At 51.4% G+C, this 18,913-nt stretch overlaps 1 protein-coding gene across 5 annotated transcripts in view; it reads left to right on the forward strand.

The window, feature by feature from the left end:
• The window catches only part of LOC100350716 (carnitine O-palmitoyltransferase 1, liver isoform), a 91,018-nt gene that overhangs the window by 22,985 nt on the left and 49,120 nt on the right, over window positions 1–18,913 (forward strand). The window lies entirely within an intron of this gene.

The raw sequence follows: 18,913 nt of genomic DNA on the forward strand, positions 1-18,913 counted from the left end.
CTGGGCTTAGGCCTCTTCACAGGAGCGGAGCCTGGAACCGCGTTCTTCCCCAGCCTTCTTTCCTCTCAGCATCATGAGCAACCGCAGGACACGGAGAGGAGGGAACTTGTCCTATTTTTAAACATCACAGTCGCACGGGGCAGGAACTGGGCCATAGCAGGTCAAGCTGCCATTTGAGGGGCCCACATGCCGCGGTAGAACGCTGGTTTGAGTCCTGGCTACTCTGCCTCCAACCCAGCTTCGTGCTACTGCGCCTCGGCAGGCAACAAATGATGTCTTGATCATTGAGCCCCTGCCACACACGTGAGAGACCTGGGGGATGGCGTTCCTGTCTCGTGGCTTCAGCCTGCCTCAGTCCAAGCTATTGAGGGAGTGAGCGCACAGATGGAAGTTCCTCTCTGGCTCTCCCTCTCTCTCTGTCCACTACCTTTCAAATACATCTTTTAAAATAATATTTATTCATTCATTTGAAAGAGTGATGGAGGGGAAGATAGAGGAGGTGGGGGGAGTGAGAGAGCACCTCCATCCACTGGTTCACTCCCCAAATGCCCACAAGGCTGGGGCTGGGCCAGGCTGGAGCCAGGAGGCTAGAGCTCTGTCCAGGCCTCCTACATGGGTGCAGGGCCCAAGCACTTGAGCCATTTTCCACCACTTTCCCAGGCGCATTAGCAGGGAGCTGGATGGGAAGTGGAGCAGTCAGCACTCTGGGATTTCAGTGTCACAGGTAGCACTTAACCTGCTGCCTCACAACTCCAGCCTCTCAAGTAAGTCTTTTTTTTAAAAAATCAGGGTCATCCATATGCATGAGTAAATATAGTTTACTGTGGTTAGTATCATGGTAGAAAAAAAGGAAATTATGGCACCTACTCCACTTCTCCAAGATTCTGGTCTCCCTATTAGAAGTCTCCATTTTTACTGACTTGTGTTTTCAAATTTTCTAGCATCACTGTCACATCTATAAAGATTGTCTACTGCCTTCTTTCTGTAGCAAACCAGGATTTACTCCTTCTGCTTTCCTCTTCTAGGTGGGAGGGGAGTCTTGGTGTAGTTGAATCACAACCTAGAACACCAGCATCCCATACTGAGTCCCAGCTACTCCACTTCCACTGCAGCCCCCTGCTGACGTGTAACAGCAGATGTGGCTCCAACACGTGAACTGCCATCCAACTGGGAGACCTGGATGGGTTCCTGCTGCAGCCTGGCCCAGCCCTGGCTACCGGGGCCCTCTAGAGAGCAAGATAGAAGACATAGTCTGTCTGTCTCTCTCTCTCTCTCTGTGTGTGTGTGTGTGTGTGTATGTGTGAGCTAGCTGTGTCTCCTGCATGCCAAGTGCATATTGAAGTGCCTGGGATTGACCCTCTGCACTGGACCCAATTCCAACTTCCTACAATGCACACCACGGGAAGCAGTGGGGATGGCTCAAGTAGGTGAGTCCTTGACAACCTGTGTGGAAGAGAATGAACCAACGAATAGCAGCTCTCCGTCTCTCTGCCTTTCAAATAAATACAATTTCAAAGTATTTATAGAGGATGACATTGTGATATAGTGGGTAATGCAACCACCTGCAATGCTGGCATCCCATACTGGTGCCAGTTCATGGCCTGGCTGCTCCACTTCCAATCCAGTTTCCTGCTAATGGCCTGGGAAAAACAGAGGAAGATAGTCCAAGTGTTTGGGCGCCTTCTACCCATGTGGGAGACCCAGATGAAGCCCCTGGACTCAGCTTAGGCCAGCACTGGCCATTGTGGTCATTTGGGAAGTGAACCAGAGGATAGAAGATGGATCTTTCTCTGTCTCTCCCTCTCTCTGTAACTCTGACTTTCAAAATAAATAAATAAGCCTTTAAAAATATTTTTGAAGTGACTTTTAGATTTTTTTTTTTTTGACAGGCAGAGTGGACAGTGAGAGAGAGACAGAGAGAAAGGTCTTCCTTTTGCCATTGGTTCACCCTCCAATGGCCGCCGCGGCCGGCGCGCTGCGGCTGGTGCACCGCCCTGATCCGATGGCAGGAGCCAGAAGCCAGGTGCTTTTCCTGGTCTCCCATGGGGTGCAGGGCCCAAGCACCTGGGCCATCCTCCACTGCACTCCCGAGCCACAGCAGAGAGCTGGCCTGGAAGAGGGGCAACCGGGACAGAATCCGGAGCCCCGACCGGGACTAGAACCCGGTGTGCCGGCGCCGGTAGGTGGAGGATTAGCCTAGTGAGCCGCGGTGCCGGCCGATTTTTAGATTTTTGAAGTCGTTTTACTTTTCCACTTCTATTGCATATGCTGTTATTAATAATTTTATATACTTTAAACATTGATTTGCTTCATAATTGGCTCATTAAAGTATCTACTATAAAACCCACCTTTATAACAGGAATTTTAAAATATAGGCAGCAATATAATTATTAGATCCTAAATTTTAAACAATAATTTCAAGTGAGAAGTGTGGGGAGCAAACCGGACTAGACTGAGTTACTGGAATTAAGACTTATTCTATGCATCTGCTCTCCCACAATATGGCGCTGGGAGAGAAGTAAACAGCTTCCGCACAGCTGCCTCCAGTTCAACCAATAAACTGTAGGACTTGCTCCTGATTGGAGAGCAGCGTACTCGGCGTGTGGGCAGCTGAGTTAGGATTGGCGGAGGAGGACTATAAAGGAGGAGAGAGACAGCATGCACCGGGAACATCTAAGGGGGAACATCTAGCTGAGGGAACACCTGTGCAGCCCCCGAGAAAGCCGGCCGGCGGTGTGCCACTCCCCTGCGGAAGTGGGGAATGTGGCCAGGGGGAACTGCCCTTCCACGGAGGTGGAAGGGATAGTAGCCAACCCAGGAAGAACCAGCAGCAAACCCGGGGAGGGCCGAGCAGACCAAAGGAACAGCGCAGGGTCCTGTGTCGTTCCTCCACGAAGAGGGGGAGCGACATAATGGTGCCGTGACTTGGATATGAAGCCTAGGCAGGGTTTAGTGTCGTTCCTCCACGAAGAGGGGGAGCGACATAATGGTGCCGTGACTCGGATAGGAAACTTAGGACGGATAGGAAACTTAGGAGGAAAGAAACGGGAAGAACTGGGAAAATATCGGAGAGAGAAACTAGCAAACAGCCTAGGGAAAAGCCGGACGAAAAAGGTGCCGGAAGAAGCTATTGAAAGCCTAGGCATAGACTCAGATACGGACTACGGGGGGAAGCTGGGAGAAATCTCTAAGGTTGAAAGCGAAAGTGAAAGCTAGAACAAACAGACTCGGATACGGACTGTGGGGAGAGGCCAGGAGAAATGAGGGAGGAATATCGTTGGAGGAAAGTTTGGGGAAACATACCGGGTATAGAAAAATGTTAGGGAAATTGAAGCCGCGGGGGGCAGGCCAAGGCGGAAACGAAAGCCACTTTGGGATTCTCAAGTTAGCCTGGGAATAAGGGGCGAAAAGTTAAAACCAGAAGCTGAAACGTAAGCCAGATTGGGATCCGTCTGATTAGCCCGGGGAGCAAAGGACGGGAAGCCAAATCGTGGGGCGGAGATGTAAGCTGGGTTGAATTCGCCAGGCTAGCCCGGGGAACTTAGATTGAATGCTAGTGGTGGAGACGCAGAGAGAGCACGGGGCGTGAATAGATAGGGAACGCGGGGCTGGCGCGAGGCCGTGGTTCAGACGCGAAAGGGTTAAGTGCAAGACCGCGGAGTGTGCGCGCAAAGCCGAGCCGCGCAGATGAGAGAGACGCGGGGCGGAGCCTGCCGGCAGGGCGAGGCGCCGGGAAGCCGCAGGGATAAGAGAAACAGAAGTTTAGAAGTAAAAGGAGAGAAATAGGAATGCTGGAAGATAGAAGTAAAATGGGAGAAATAGGAATGCCCGGAGATAGAGAAATAGAGAAATAGAAAGGCCTCCCCTCAACATGGCAATGAGAGAGCTTGGATTCGGTCTGCCTGATTAAGTGAGGCGATGAGCACCTGCGGGCGGCTAGCAGCTTATGCGCCGCAGGTCACCGAAGACAGGCACGAATTAACATCAGTAAGGCTTCCCCACAATACAACAATTAGGAGGCTTGGATTCGGTCTGCCTGATTAAGGCGGTAAGCACCAGCAAGCAGCTCGACCAGAGTATGAGCTGCAGGTCACCGAAGATAGGCACGAACCAACACTAATAAGTCTCCCCCACAATACGGCAATGAGAAAGCTTGGATTCGGTCTGCCTGATTAAGGCGGTAAGCGCCAGCAGGCGGCTCGACCAAAGTATGAGCCGCAGGTCACCGAACACAGGCACGCATCAGCGCCTAAAAACCTCCTCACAACATGGCGAAGAGAGGACCCGGATTCGGTTTGCCTGATTGATAGGACTTGTAAGAACCTGTGGCAACTCTAGCAAGTAGAGCAGAGTGTGTGCCGCGGGACACCGAAGACAGGCGCGTATCAACGCCAAAAATAAAAAGAAAGGGGGATCTGTGGGGAGCAATCCGGACTAGACTGAGTTACTGGAATTAAGACTTATTCTATGCATCTGCTCTCCCACAATATGGCGCTGGGAGAGAAGTAAACAGCTTCCGCACAGCTGCCTCCAGTTCAACCAATAAACTGTAGGACTTGCTCCTGATTGGAGAGCAGTGTACTCGGCGTGTGGGCAGCCGAGTTAGGATTGGCGGAGGAGGACTATAAAGGAGGAGAGAGACGGCATGCACCGGGAACATCTAAGGGGGAACATCTAGCTGAAGGAACACCTGTGCAGCCCCCGAGAAAGCCGGCCGGCGGTGTGCCGCTCCCCTGCGGAAGTGGGGAATGTGGCCAGGGGGAACTGCCCTTCCACGGAGGTGGAAGGGATAGTAGCCAACCCAGGAAGAACCAGCAGCAAACCCGGGGAGGGCCGAGCAGACCAAAGGAACAGTGCAGGGTCCTGTGTCGTTCCTCCACGAAGAGGGGGAGCGACAAGAAGGAGCCCTCTTCACTGGTGTAGAGAGGTTTTTCTTTCAGGAACACTATGATAAATGGGTTTAGTTGTTGTTGTTGTTTTGTTTTGTTTTGTGTTGTTTTCCAGAATGGTCTTAATTAGCCCTCTCATATATTGACTTTAAAGAAAAACAAACCCAAACTGAGATATTGGGTGGAGTCAGTTGGGAGCTATTATGCTAGTTGCATTTATTTGGGATTTCAGTCTTTGATATTGCTTCTTCAGGTGGCTTGTCTCTGACTACCCAGATTATTTCCACCAGAAATCTGTGAAGTAGAAGGTCAAATCTGAGTGGTGATTTTTAGTTTCCTGTTGTTTATTCATACTATTGATTTTTCTGTTTATTTAAAAATACTGACTTATATGTTATAAAGTCCTAATATATATTTTTAACGTGTTTGAGAGACAGACAGACAGACAAGGGTCGATGAGAGAAAACTCCCATTCGTTGGCTCACTCCCAGTGCCTGCAACAGCCAGGGGACCACAGCTGGGAGCCAGCTCAGGCCTCCCGTGTGTGAGGCAGGAGCCTGCCTGGTTGAGCCGTCACTGCTGCCTCCCAGGTCCCCGTTACCAGGAAGCGGGAGCAGGAAGTTGGACCAGGTGCTCTAACGTAGGCCCCTGCACCCTAATCAGCAGCTGTCATTAAGCCCAGTGCTTGCCCAGTTCTAATATTAAAGTCTCTGCTTATCTGATTCCGGTGTTTGCTGCTTCTCTTGAGTTTTCATTCATGATGGCTGGTTCCTCATATATTTTCTGGGTTGTTTTCTGATTGTTTGTTTGTTTTGTTTTTTGTTTTTACTATATATTATAATCACTGGAACTTGAGCGTGTTACCGAAAACTTGGTCCCTGTCTCAGAATAACAAAGAAAAGGTTTGAGGGTAAAGGAAAGAGAAAGTTTAATCTATCAACAGATGAGGCAACTGAAGAACCATTGTCCTGCTGTGGGGAGGACAGCCTGCGGTTCTTACAGAGGCCCTAAGGAGGCTGGGCCACAAGCCAGACGCAGGTCTGATAAGGGCATCTTGCGCAATCATCAATCATCGCAGTTCTGTTCCGCGGGGAAACTTGCTTGTTGATGGCTTTCCTTTATCACAAGGAGGGTGGAGTGGGACACAGTCCACTATCTGGCTGAGATCAGAAAAAAGCAAAGAACTTCAGTGTTTATTAATCAGGATGAAGCCCACGTAGGCCAGAGCCATCTGCCCTTACTTTGCATCGTCACAGTAAATTCAACCCTCCTCACACTGAACGGGGAGGGTCAGCGTTCTTGGCACCGCAGCTGGGTTTTCCAAGGTCGGGTTCTGGAGTTCACAGCAGGCGTTATTTATCTGTTGAACAGAGGCTTTAGTCAACCAGGGGCTCAGTGGTTTGCTTTTGTTCTTCAGAATGTGAAAAGAAAAGTCTGGGTACAGGCACTCCCCGACCTTGACCTTGACCTTGACCTTGGCGTGGGGACGCATTCCTTCAGAGACAGTTTGCTTCTGCCTGGAGCTAGGTGGCTCTTCCAATTTGTACAACTTAAAATTTCGACTAAATGTTTTGTTTTTATGTGTGTGTGAATCTGGATTTGAAACCTAAGTAAGCGTTTCCCTCCTCCCACTAACCCCCAGGGGCGTCCTCATCCTGGTCTACAGGGCGTGCTTTCCTGGCTCAGTCCTTCCCTGGGTGGAATCCCTCTGCTGTGCTGGCTTTCTGTGTAGACCCGGGAGCTGCCTGCCTCCAAGCTTTGGGTTGAGAGTGAGCGTTTGGGGCACTGCCTGGCAGCCCATGCGCGCTCCTGGAGTTGTTTGCCTTTGTTTGTTATAGTTGTTCTCATCCCCCTTCCCCTCCAGGCAGGTAGAGGCAAAGCCTTTGGCGGTTAGCCTCAGCAGACGCCCAGAGGCAGCTGCCCGCGTTAGCTTTAACTTGTCCTTCTCAATTTTTTCTCCTTTTATTTTTTTGCCTTTTGAGAAGTTTCCTTACTTTTTTATAGCTTGAACATACATCTAAAATGTTTTAAATATTTAATTCAATGTTGTGAAATGTTTTTCTTAAGAAGGTGATTTGTCAGGGTGGCCAATGAGTTCAGTTCATCTCAGGTCATTTAAAAATTAATTTTGGCCCGGTTGCCTCTCTTCCAGGCCAGCTCTCTGCTATGGCCTGGGAGTGCAGTGGAGGATGGCCCAAGTGCTTGGGCCCTGCACCCCATGGGAGACCAGGAGAAGCACTTGGCTCCTGGCTTCGGACCAGCGCGATGCGCCGGCCGCAGCGCACCAGCCACGGCGGCCATTGGAGGGTGAACCAACGGCAAAGGAAGACCTTTCTCTCTGTCTCTCTCTCTCACTGTCCACTCTGCCTGTCAAAAAAATTAATTTTGGGGGGCCAGCGCTGAGGCACAGCGGGTTAACGCCCTGGCCTGAAGCGCCAGCATCCCATACGGGTGCTGGTTCAAGACCCAGCTGCTCCACTTCTGATCCAGCTCTCTGCTGTGGTCTGGGAAAGCAGTGGAAGCCTGCATGCGTGTGGGAGATCTGGAAGAAGCTCCTGGCTCCTGGCTTCAGCTCCGGCCATTGCGGCCAATTGGGAGCGAACCCATGGATGGAAGACCTCTCTCTCTCTCTGCCTCTCCTTCTCTCTCTGTGTAACTCTGACTTTCAAATAAATAAATAAATCTTTTTTAAAAAATTAATTTTGGGGGGCCAGCATTGTGGCATAGCAGGTAAAGCTGCCACCTGCAGCGCCGACATCCCATATGGGCACCAGTTCAAGTTCCATCTGCCCCACTTCCAACCCAGCTCCCTGCTGATGTGCCTGGGAAAGCAGCAGCAGATGTCCCAGGTGCCTGGACCCTGCACCCATGTGGGAGACCCGGACAAAGCTCCTGGCTCCTGCCTTTGGACCATCCCTGTTCTGGCCATTGACAGCCATTTGGGGAGTGAACCAACTGATGGAGGATCTCTCTTTCTCTCTCTCACTCTCTCTCTTTCTTTCCCTTTCTCTCTTTGTACTCTGCCTTTCAAATAAAAAAAAATTTAAAGATTTATTTATTTGTTTTTTTGAAGATTTATTTATTTATTTGAAAGTTGGAGTTACACAGAGAGAGAAGGAGAGACAGAGAGACAGAGAGAGAGAGGTCTTCCATCTGCTGGTTCGTTCCCCAAATAGCCACAACGGCTGGAGCTGCACTGATCCAAAGCCAGGAGCCAGGAGCTTACTCCGGGTCTCCCACGTGGGTTCAGGGGCCGAAGCACTCGGGCCATCTTCCACTGTTTTCCCAGGCCATAGCAGAGAGCTGGATCGGAAGTGAAGCAGCCAGGTCTTGAACCGGCGCCCATATTGGATGCTGGCACTGCAGGTGGGGCTTTACCCGCTAGGCCACAGCACCAGCCCCTCAAAAAATTTTTTTAAATTAATTTTTACAAAAAATTTAAATTTATTTTATTTATTTGAAAGGGGGAAAAAAGAGAGGAGAGAGGTCTCCCATCTGCTTCAAGTGTCCCAGATGGGGCTGGGACAGACTGAAGCCAGGAGCCAAGAAAAACACATGGGTATCAGGGACCCGAGGACTTGCACTGTCACCTGTTGCCTCCCAAGGTGTGCGTTAGCCGAAAGCTGGAATTGGAAGCAGAACTGAGAGTTACGCCCAGGAACCACAGTATGGGATACGGACGCCCGAGTGTTGTCTTAACCTCTAGGCCAAATGCTCACCCTGTCCTGCCTTTTCAACCACCAAGACTCTCACATTCAGGGACACCATGTGCCTGAGCTAAGGGAACTCGGCACAGGCGTTGTGGGTATTTCTTTGAACAGTATTATCAGTGTTTTGGCAAGCACCAGGGCAGGATGACCTAAAAAGTGTGGCAAGGTTGCCAGCCTGCCAGCACTGAAACAGCTGTGCCTGGAGGACAGTGTCTTGTCTTTTTGCTTTTTAAGAGATTTACTTATTTGAAAGGAAGAGTTACAGAGAGAGAGAAAGGAATCTTCCATCTCCTGCTTCACTCCCCAAATGGCTGCAACAGCCAGGGCTGGGCCAGGCTGAAGCCAGGAGCCTGGAGCTTCATCCAGGTCTCTTACGAGGGTGGTAGAGGCCTGAGTACTTGGGCCATCTCCACTGTTTCCCCAGACCATTAGCAGGGAGCTGGATCAGAAGTGGAGCAACCGGAACCAGAACCCATACTCATATGGGACGCTGGTGTCACAGGTGCCAGCTTAACCTGCTGCACCACAGTGCTGGCCTGAGGACAGTATCTGTACTAGAACAGTGCTCCTTCGGGCAGTCACGAAGCCCCGAGTGACGGCTGTGGGTGTGCTTTACCCAGCAACAGTCAGGCGGACTGATGACATGGAGCAGGCAAACACGCAACACAGGAGCGTGTAGACCCTGTGTGGTGCTGACACAGGAGCGTGTAGACCCTGTGTGGTGCTGACACAGGAATGTAGACCCGTGTGTGACACAGGAGCGTGTAGACCCTGTGTGGTGCTGACACAGGAACACAGACCCGTGTGTGACACAGGAGCGCGTAGACCCTGTGTGGTGCAGACACAGGAGCGTGTAGACCCTGTGTGGTGCTGACACAGGAATACAGACCCGTGTGTGACACAGGAGCGTGTAGACCCTGTGTGGTGCTGACACGGGACACAGACCCGTGTGTGACACAGGAGCGTGTAGACCCTGTGTGGTGCTGACACAGGACACAGACCCGTGTGTGACACAGGAGCGCGTAGACCCTGTGTGGTGCAGACACAGGAGCGTGTAGACCCTGTGTGGTGCTGACACAGGAATACAGACCCGTGTGTGACACAGGAGCGTGTAGACCCTGTGTGGTGCTGACACGGGACACAGACCCGTGTGTGACACAGGAGCGTGTAGACCCTGTGTGGTGCTGACACAGGAACACAGACCCGTGTGTGACACAGGAGCGTGTAGACTCTGTGTGGTGCTGACACAGGACACAGACCCGTGTGTGACACAGGAGCGTGTAGACCCTGTGTGGTGCTGACACAGGAATACAGACCCGTGTGTGACACAGGAGCGTGTAGACTCTGTGTGGTGCTGACACGGGAATGTAGACCCATATGGGATGCTGGCACTGCAGACAGAGGCTTTACCTATGAGGCACAGCACTAGGCCCTAGTTTCAGTGGTTTAACTTAGAAATGATGCAGACATTTCATGAATGTCTGTTACTAGATTTAACATACCATGATTTTTATGTCGTTACTGAATAAGATTTGTGAAAGTCTGGCAGGCTCATCTGTGCACCCTCCTCGCATTCACATTCCCCTGGTGTATTCATTCCTAGCAGTTGTGCTTGAACTACATTGTACACAAAACTGTTTGAATTGGCTCAGAAAAATGTCACCCCAACACATGCCACTTTGGTACACTGAGTACTTTGAGCCAATATCACTTGAAAAGTAAAAAATGCTGGGAGAGACTTTCTCTGGACTCCCCTGTCTGCCCAAAGATATGCCCTCCATAGGGCTCTGTCGGGGTCTCCAGCCCGAGACTGGCCTCTGACCAGCAGGGGCAGCACAAGCACTCCTGACGAGGTGGACGGAAAGGTGAGGTCGACAGGTCAAGAACACTGCAGGCACCCGTGAGTTCTGTGGAAGCAGGAACCGCTTTATTGAGGAAGCGTACAGGCTTATAAAGCTCACGAAGGACATGCGCAGTAGGGGAGCCAACCAGCAAGAAGGTCGTGCAGGCGTGGGTGGGCCACGTACAGGGGCATCTCAAGCAAAGTACAGGGATCACGCACTGTCCAGGCGTCTGGAACCAAAGCTCACCTACTCCTGCCGGTGGTCTGATCTTAACCACAGCAGCCGCAAACACGCCAGGAGCATCCGCCAGGCGCCATGTGTAGTGGAGGTTTTAGGCAGTGCCCAGCAGGGCTCGGCTGCCATCAGGTCTCACCTGGTGCCGTCATCTGGTGACAGCCCAGACAAGTGTCAGAGACAGCACAGAAGCACAGAAATGTTGAACATGGTTCTCCCCACTGTTCTTTAAAACTTCCACGACTGAGTGTGTCATACAATTTATTTATTTATTTATTTTAAAGATTTTATTTATTTATTTGAGAGGTAGAGTTACAGACAGAGAGAGGGAGAGACAGATGGAAAAGTCTTCTATCTACTGGTTTACTCCCCAAATGACCACAATGGCCAGAGCTGAGTCAATCTGAAGCCAGGAACCTCTTCCGGGTCTCCCACGTGGGTGCAGGGACCCAAGTGTTTGGGCCATCCTCTACCCTTTCCCAGGCCACAGCAGAGAGCGGGATTGGAAGAGGAGCAGCCAAGACCAGAACCAGCACCCATATGGGATGTTGGTGCCGCAGATGGCTGGCCACAGCGCCAGCCCCCATCATACAATTTATTTTCATTGTGCAGTCCACTCTTTTTTTTTTTTTTTAAGATTTATTTATATATTCGAAAGTCAGAGTTACACAGAGAGAGGAGAGGCAGAGAGAGACAGAGAGAGAGGTCTTCCATCCAATGGTTCACTCCCCAGATGGCTGCAATGGCTAGAGCTGCACCAATCCGAAGCAAGGAACCAGGAGCTTCTTCTGGGTCTCCCACATGGGTGCAGGGGCCGAAGGACTTGGGGCATCCTCCACTGCTATCCCAGGCCACAGCAGAGAGCTGGATCGGAAGTGGAGCAGCCGGGTCTTGAACTGGTGCCCATATGGGATGCCGGGGCTTCAGGCCAGGGTGTTAACCCGCTGAGCCACAGCACCAGCCCCATGCATTCCACTCTTTTACAGTGTTTGCAGCTTTATGATCTTACATAAGGTGACTTGAGTAACTTTGGGGAAAGTGGAATGAAAAGATACGCGTATTTTGGTGCAAAAAAATCTTGAGATCCATACATATCAAGGGTCTTCAGAAAGTTCCCTGAAGACGCATATCATGAAAAAGTATGTGGGGCCAGGCACTGTGGTGTGGCAGATTAAGCTGCTGCCTGTGGTACCGGCATCCCATATGGGTGCCAGTTCAAGACCCGGTTGCTCCACTGCTGATCCAGCTCCCTGCTGGGAAAGCAGCGGAGGCTCAAGTGCTTGGGCCCCTGCACCCATGTGGGAGACCTGGAAGAAGCTCCCGACTCCTGGCTCAGCTTGGCCCAGCCCCAGCCCTTGTGGCCATTTGGGGAGTGAACCAACAGATAGAAGACCACTCTCTCTGTCTCGTCTCGTCTCTCTCTCTGTCTCTTCACGCTCTCTCTCTCTCTCTCTCTCTCTCTCTCTCTAACTCTGCCTTTCAAATAAGTAAAATAAATCCTTAAAAAAAAGTATTCATGCATTTTGAAATCTTTTGTACCAAAATAAACACAGTTTCATCCCATTTTCCCACAAACTTTTTGAAATGCCTTTGTGTATGTAAGTGACAAAAAGCTTGTTTTGACACATTGTGAAAGGAACATGAGGCTGTCAGAACCAAAATGCAGATGTCGGCCCTAAGCCAAAGATGAGCAACTGAAGCCTGAAGGTTGTGAAGGGGAGGCTCAGGCGCAGGGTCCCTGATTTAGCCATCACAGGAGACCTGCCGGACACACAGCACACAGGCCCTCAGGCGCAGGGCTCCCTGATTTAGCCATCACAGGAGACCTGCCGGACACACAGCACACAGGCCCTCAGGCGCAGGCTCCCTGATTTAGCCATCACAGGAGACCTGCCGGACACACAGCACACAGGCCCTCAGGCGCAGGGCTCCCTGATTTAGCCATCACAGGAGACCTGCCGGACACACAGCACACAGGCCACTACAACCTAGTACAAAAAGTACTTCTTTCTTTTTTAAAAGACTTATTTTATTATTTATTTGAAAGTCAGTTATACAGAGAGAGATGGAGAGGCAGAGAGAGAGGTCTTCCATCTGCTGGTTCACTCCTCAGTTAGCCGCAATTGCCAGAGCTACGCCAATCCGAAGCCAGGAGCCAGGTACCTCCTCCTGGTCTCCCATGCAGGTGCAGGGGCCCAAGCACTTGGGCCATTCTCCACTGTCTTCCCGGGCCACAGCAGAGAGCTGGACTGGAAGAGGAGCAACCGGGACCAGAACCGGTGCCCATATGGGATGCCGGTGCTGCAGGCGGAGGATTAACCAAGTGAGCCACGGCAACGGTCAGCTCTGCCTTTCAAATCAACAAATAAATCTTAAAAAAAAAAAATACTTCTATAAGAACAGTTGCCTAACTGCAGTCTTCCACCTCTGATAATGTCACCCTGGTTATTATTCACTATGGCCAAAGATTATTGTTTCAAGATATTTGCTAGAGTCCTCCTCGTATTTGCCTGGTGAACTTCTTTCCTCAGCCTCTCGCAGCCTGCCTGCCCTGCTGTGCATTCCCACTGCAGTGCTCTGCGACTCAAGGTTCTTCGGAGAATCTGATTGATTTTTGGTTGCCAACATCTAGACAAAATGCTCTTGCGTTATAATCAACGCTGACAATTCTGGAGGCATTCATGTTTTTAATTTTTACCAACAATTTACAATCTAGCTTTACTCACCAAAGAGTATTTCAGATCACATGAACTAAAAGGCATTTGAATTAGTTTATATTTTTCAGAGAGAATATTTTATCTAAGTCCTTTTTCTTCTTTAAATTAATTAAGTAGAGCAACTTATAAATTTTGGCAACATTGTCCAGAGATGAAAAGTATCACATACACAAAGTACACACACACACATATATACACACACATACACACACACTCACAGACACACACAGACACACACACAGACACAGACACACACACACATACACACAGACACACACACATACACAAACACAGACACATATACACACACTCACACACATACACACACATACATACACAGACACACGGACATACACACATACACAGACATACACACAGACACATATACACACATACACATACACACACATACACATACATACACACAGACACATATACACACATACACATACACACATACACATACATACACACACATACACAGACACACACATATACACATACACACTCACAGACACATACACATACACACACTCACACACACATACATACACACACATTCACAGACACACATACACACTCACAGACACACACATACACACACACATATATACAAACACAGACACATATACACACATACACACACATACACACACATACATACACTCGCAGACAAACACACTCACACACATATACATACACACATGCACACTCACAGACACACACATACACACTCACACACATACACAAACACAGACACATATACACACAGACACACACAGACACAAACACAGACACATATACACACGTACACACACTCACACACACATACACACACACACACACACACACAAGACACACATGCATATAGAGGCAGACCTTTCAACTTCCACTCTAAAACTCTTGCCATGTGCCAAGTCCAGTGATTCAAGACGTACTAGCAGGGGACAAGATGAAGTTACCTGTTCAGATGGCCATTGCTTTTCATCTATTTTTGGGGAAAGCCTTTAAGATTTTTTTCTTTGCTTAATTTCCAAATAGTTCTATTTTCTACCTTGTTTCACTGATGCGTCTTTCCTTTATAAGTACAACTCTAGGGCTGCCTGGCAATTGAAGGACTGATCGTCTAAAATGAGGAAAAAAAGGAAAGGGGGGCCGGCGCTGTGGCATAGCGGGTAAAGCCACCACCTGCAGTGCCAGCATCCCATGTGGGTGCCGGTTCGAGTCCCGGCTGCTTCACTTCCAGTCCAGCTCTCTGCTGTGGTCTGGGAAAGCAGTGGAGGATGACCCAAGTGCTTGGGCCCCTGCACCCACCTGGGAGACCTGGAAGAAGCTCCTGGCTCCTGGCTTCAGATGGGCACAGCTCCGGCTGTTGTGGTCAACTGGGGAGTGAGCCAGCATGCCTCTCCTTCTCTCTCTGTATAACTCTGACTTTCAAATAAATAAATAAATATTTTAAAAAAGAAAAGAAAAGAAAGGACAAGTATACAATGTAAATTTTTTATGGAGAGTTTCAAAATAGCCAACTCAATGCCAGGAAGTGTATTTTGGAGTCTGCTTTGGTTGCGTAGGCGGCCTTGTCACCTTATCTCGCTCACCTCGTTTCTTAACTACATTACTGATTCCAGGGAGGGGCCCATTAAGGAAGAGAGCAAAGTAAGCATTCTCTCAGCTTGCTGAGGTTTTGGTTTTTGACTTTTTTTTTTTTTTTCAGCCCATGCAGGGCGTACATGCCTGTAGATCCAGAGTCTAACAGGATAAATGTGGACCAGTGTAGGGGGACCAGTGAATCCTTACACTATGGCAAGAAATACGTGACTCACCCCCTAGGGAATAAGCCCTCCGAGCCCCCGTTTCATTGTCTCCTGGGCTTACAGTAGCAATGCACTCTTGGGCCAGTATTGTGGTATAGCGGGTTAAGCCACCATCTGTGATAACCACACCCAACATGGGTGCCAGTTCGACCCAGTTCTCTGCTATGGCCTGGGAAAGCAGTGGAATATGGCCCCAGTACCTGGGCCCCTGCACCCACATGGGAGACCCAGAAGAAGCTCCTGGCTCCTGCCTTTGAGCTGGCACAGCCCAGCCATATGGGGAGTGAACCAGAGGATGGAAAACACAGTCTGGCTGGGGCCGTGGCTCACTTGGCTAATCCTCCACCTGCGGCGCCGGCACACCAGGTTCTAGTCCCGGTTGGGGTGCCAGTCCTGTCCCAGTTGCTCCTCCTCCAGTCCAGCTCTCTGCTGTGGCCCGGGAGTGCAGTGGAGGATGGCCCAGGTGCTTGGGTCCTGCACCCCATGGGAGACCAGGAGGAAGCGCCTGGCTCCTGGCTTCAGATCGGCGCAGCACCGGCTGTAGCCCACCGGCCGTAGCAGCCATTTGGAGAGTGAACCAATGGAAGGAGGACCTTTATTTCTCTTTCTCTCTCTCACTGTCTAACTCTGCCTGTAAAAAAAACAAAAACAAAAACAAAAACAAAACACAGTCTGTGTCTTTTCCTTTCTCTGTGTAATACTGACTTACAAATAAATTTTAAAATCTTTAAAGAAAATAGCAGTGCTTGCCGGCGCCACGGCTCACTGGGCTAGTCCTCCGCCTAGCGGCGCCGGCACCCCGGGTTCTAGTCCTGGTCGGGGCGCCGGATTCTGTCCCGGCTGCCCTCTTCCAGGCCAGCTCTCTGCTGTGGCCCGGGAGTGCAGTGGAGGATGGCCCAAGTGCTTGGGCCCTGCACCCCATGGGAGACCAGGAGAAGCACCTGGCTCCTGCCATCGGATCAGCGCGGTGCGCCGGCCGCAGCGCGCCGGCTGCGGCGGCCATTGGAGGGTGAACCAATGGCAAAGGAAGACCTTTCTCTCTGTCTCTCTCTCTCACTGTCCACTCTGCCTGTCAAAAAAAAAAAAAAATAGCAGTGCTCTCAGTCTGTGTATTAGCTGTGTTAGCACAGCACTGGGTGTACAGCTTGGACATAGCTGGTGTCTGGGGCGAGGGTGGTGCTTCCAGGTGTCCAGAGGGAGCAGACACACCAGCCATGTAAGTGTGTAAATGTGTTCACCTTTCTGTAAGGACTTTCGTGCGGCAGCCTGAGATGGGCTTGCCCAGTAGGGCCCTTGTCTGTTGTTGAACAGGTGCCTTGTTGCTGTCGTTGAATGCTGTGTTCTGAGAGTTGTGTGGGAGAGGGAAGTGCCATGACGCATTATTGGAGCCCAGTCTCCACAGGTGTTGCACGGTGGGGCCACTTGATCCACTTGATCTTGAACTGTGACCTCCGGACTGTAGGCTGAATAAACCTTTTCTTTCCAGGAAGCTCCTCTCAGCAGTGTCTGGCCTTTAGCTTAGAGCAGAGATGGCGCTGCCTTGTCCCCGGAGTTCACCCTCGCATTTCAGTATTTCCGTTTCCTCTGCGTGCGAAGGAGGCAGCAGGCGATGGAGTCCTCAGGTCCCTGCCACCCACATGGGAGACCAGGATGGAGCTCTGGGTTCCGGCCTTGGCCTGGTCCAGCCCTCGCTGGTGCTGTGATTTGGAGAGTAAATGGTGACTGGGAAATACCCACCACACCTTTGCCTTTCAAATAAAAAAAATACTTAGACAATTTTGGATTGCACTCCCCCCAATCCGAGACTATGGGTTTGCCAGGAACATGATTTCCTTGCTGGGATTATCTTTGGCTCTGTGGCCTGTTTAGCCCACAACAAAAGCTGTCCCACTGTGGCAGCAGCAGTCTCCCTACTGCAGTGGGTTAGGCCACAAGTGTAAGCGCAGCAGTGCGTTCTGGGTGTCTCCTCACTCTCCCCACATTCAGACCCTGGACTGACCTGGGATTCCCCGGGGATGTGCCCTTGCCCGTGCCCTCTTCATGTGGTGTCCTGCCTGGCTCACTGCCAGCTGCCAGAGTGCAGAGCAGGCTGGTGGAGCATGCCATGCACACCCCTGTCCCCACCTGAGCAGGAATCCTGAGAACAAAGCATGAATAGGGAGCTCCTTGCAAGAATAAACGTGTTTTTTTTTTTCAAAAATTTATTTATTTATTTGAAACAAGTTACACACAGAGAGAAGGAGAGAGAGAGAGAGAGAGAAGGTGAGAGAGAGAGAGAGAGAGAGAGAGAGAGGTCTTCCATCCGCTGGTTCACTCCCCAGCCGGCTGCAACAGCCAGAGCTGTGCTGATCTGAAGCCAGGAGCCAGGAGCTTCCTCCAGGTCTCCCACGTGGGTGCAGGGGCTCAAGCACTTGGGGGCCATCTTCCACTGCTTTCCCTGGACCATTAGCAGGGAGCTGGATTCAAGTGGAGCAGCCGGGACTCCCCCCATCGACCAGATGGGATGCTGGTCTCACAGGCAGCACTTCACCAGCTGTGTGACCAGCTGTGTCTCAGTGCCCCACCCCCTTGTCACCAGCTGTGTCTCAGTGCCCCACCCCCCTGTCACCAGCTGTGTCTCAGTGCCCCACCCCCTGTCACCAGCTGTGTCTCAGTGCCCCACCCTCCTGTCACCAGCTGTCTCAGCACCCCACCCCCTTGTCACCAGCTGTGTCACCAGCTGTGTCTCAGTGCCCCGCCCCCTTGTCACCAGCTGTGTCTCAGTGCCCCACCCCCTTGTCACCAGCTGTGTCACCAGCTGTGTCTCAGTGCCCCACCCTCCTGTCACCAGCTGTCTCAGCACCCCACCCCCTTGTCACCAGCTGTGTCACCAGCTGTGTCTCAGTGCCCCGCCCCCTTGTCACCAGCTGTGTCTCAGTGCCCCGCCCCCTTGTCACCAGCTGTGTCACCAGCTGTGTCTCAGCGCCCCACCCCCTGTCACCAGCTGTGTCACCAGCTGTGTCTCAGTGCCCCACCCCCCTGTCACCAGCTGTGTCATCAGCTGTGTCTCAGTGCCCCACCCTCCTGTCACCAGCTGTGTCATCAGCTGTGTCTCAGCGCCCCACCCCCTGTCACCAGCTGTGTCTCAGTGCCCCACCCCCTGTCACCAGCTGTGTCTCAGTGCCCCACCCCCTGTCACCAGCTGTGTCATCAGCTGTGTCTCAGTGCCCCGCCCCCTTGTCACCAGCTGTGTCTCAGTGCCCCGCCCCCTTGTCACCAGCTGTGTCACCAGCTGTGTCTCAGCGCCCCACCCCCTGTCACCAGCTGTGTCATCAGCTGTGTCTCAGTGCCCCACCCCCTGTCACCAGCTGTGTCACCAGCTGTGTCTCAGTGCCCCACCCCCTGTCACCAGCTGTGTCAGCGCCCCACCCCCTTCAGCTGTTCTTTAGGAAGAGCCGCTCAGGGCTGGAGAGCGGCCTCAGGCTCTGGGCTTCCTTCAAGACAGCCGACTCAGTATACAGGATGGTCATCCTTGCACAGATTCCTTCCGCCAGTGCCCTCCTTTGGCTGTCTAACACCTGCTAAAGTTAGCTATGGGGTAGGGGCGGCCCCTGTCCCCGAGGGCCAGGTGTCCATTTCCATTCTGCTCTGGTTATGGGCAAGTCAAGTCCCCCACTTGCAACAGCGTCCTCCAGGTCACGTCTGCTCCAGCCCAGGAACCCAGAG

This window comes from Oryctolagus cuniculus, chromosome 1 (genome assembly GCF_964237555.1).
Source record: "Oryctolagus cuniculus chromosome 1, mOryCun1.1, whole genome shotgun sequence".
Taxonomy (NCBI): Eukaryota; Metazoa; Chordata; class Mammalia; order Lagomorpha; family Leporidae; genus Oryctolagus; species Oryctolagus cuniculus.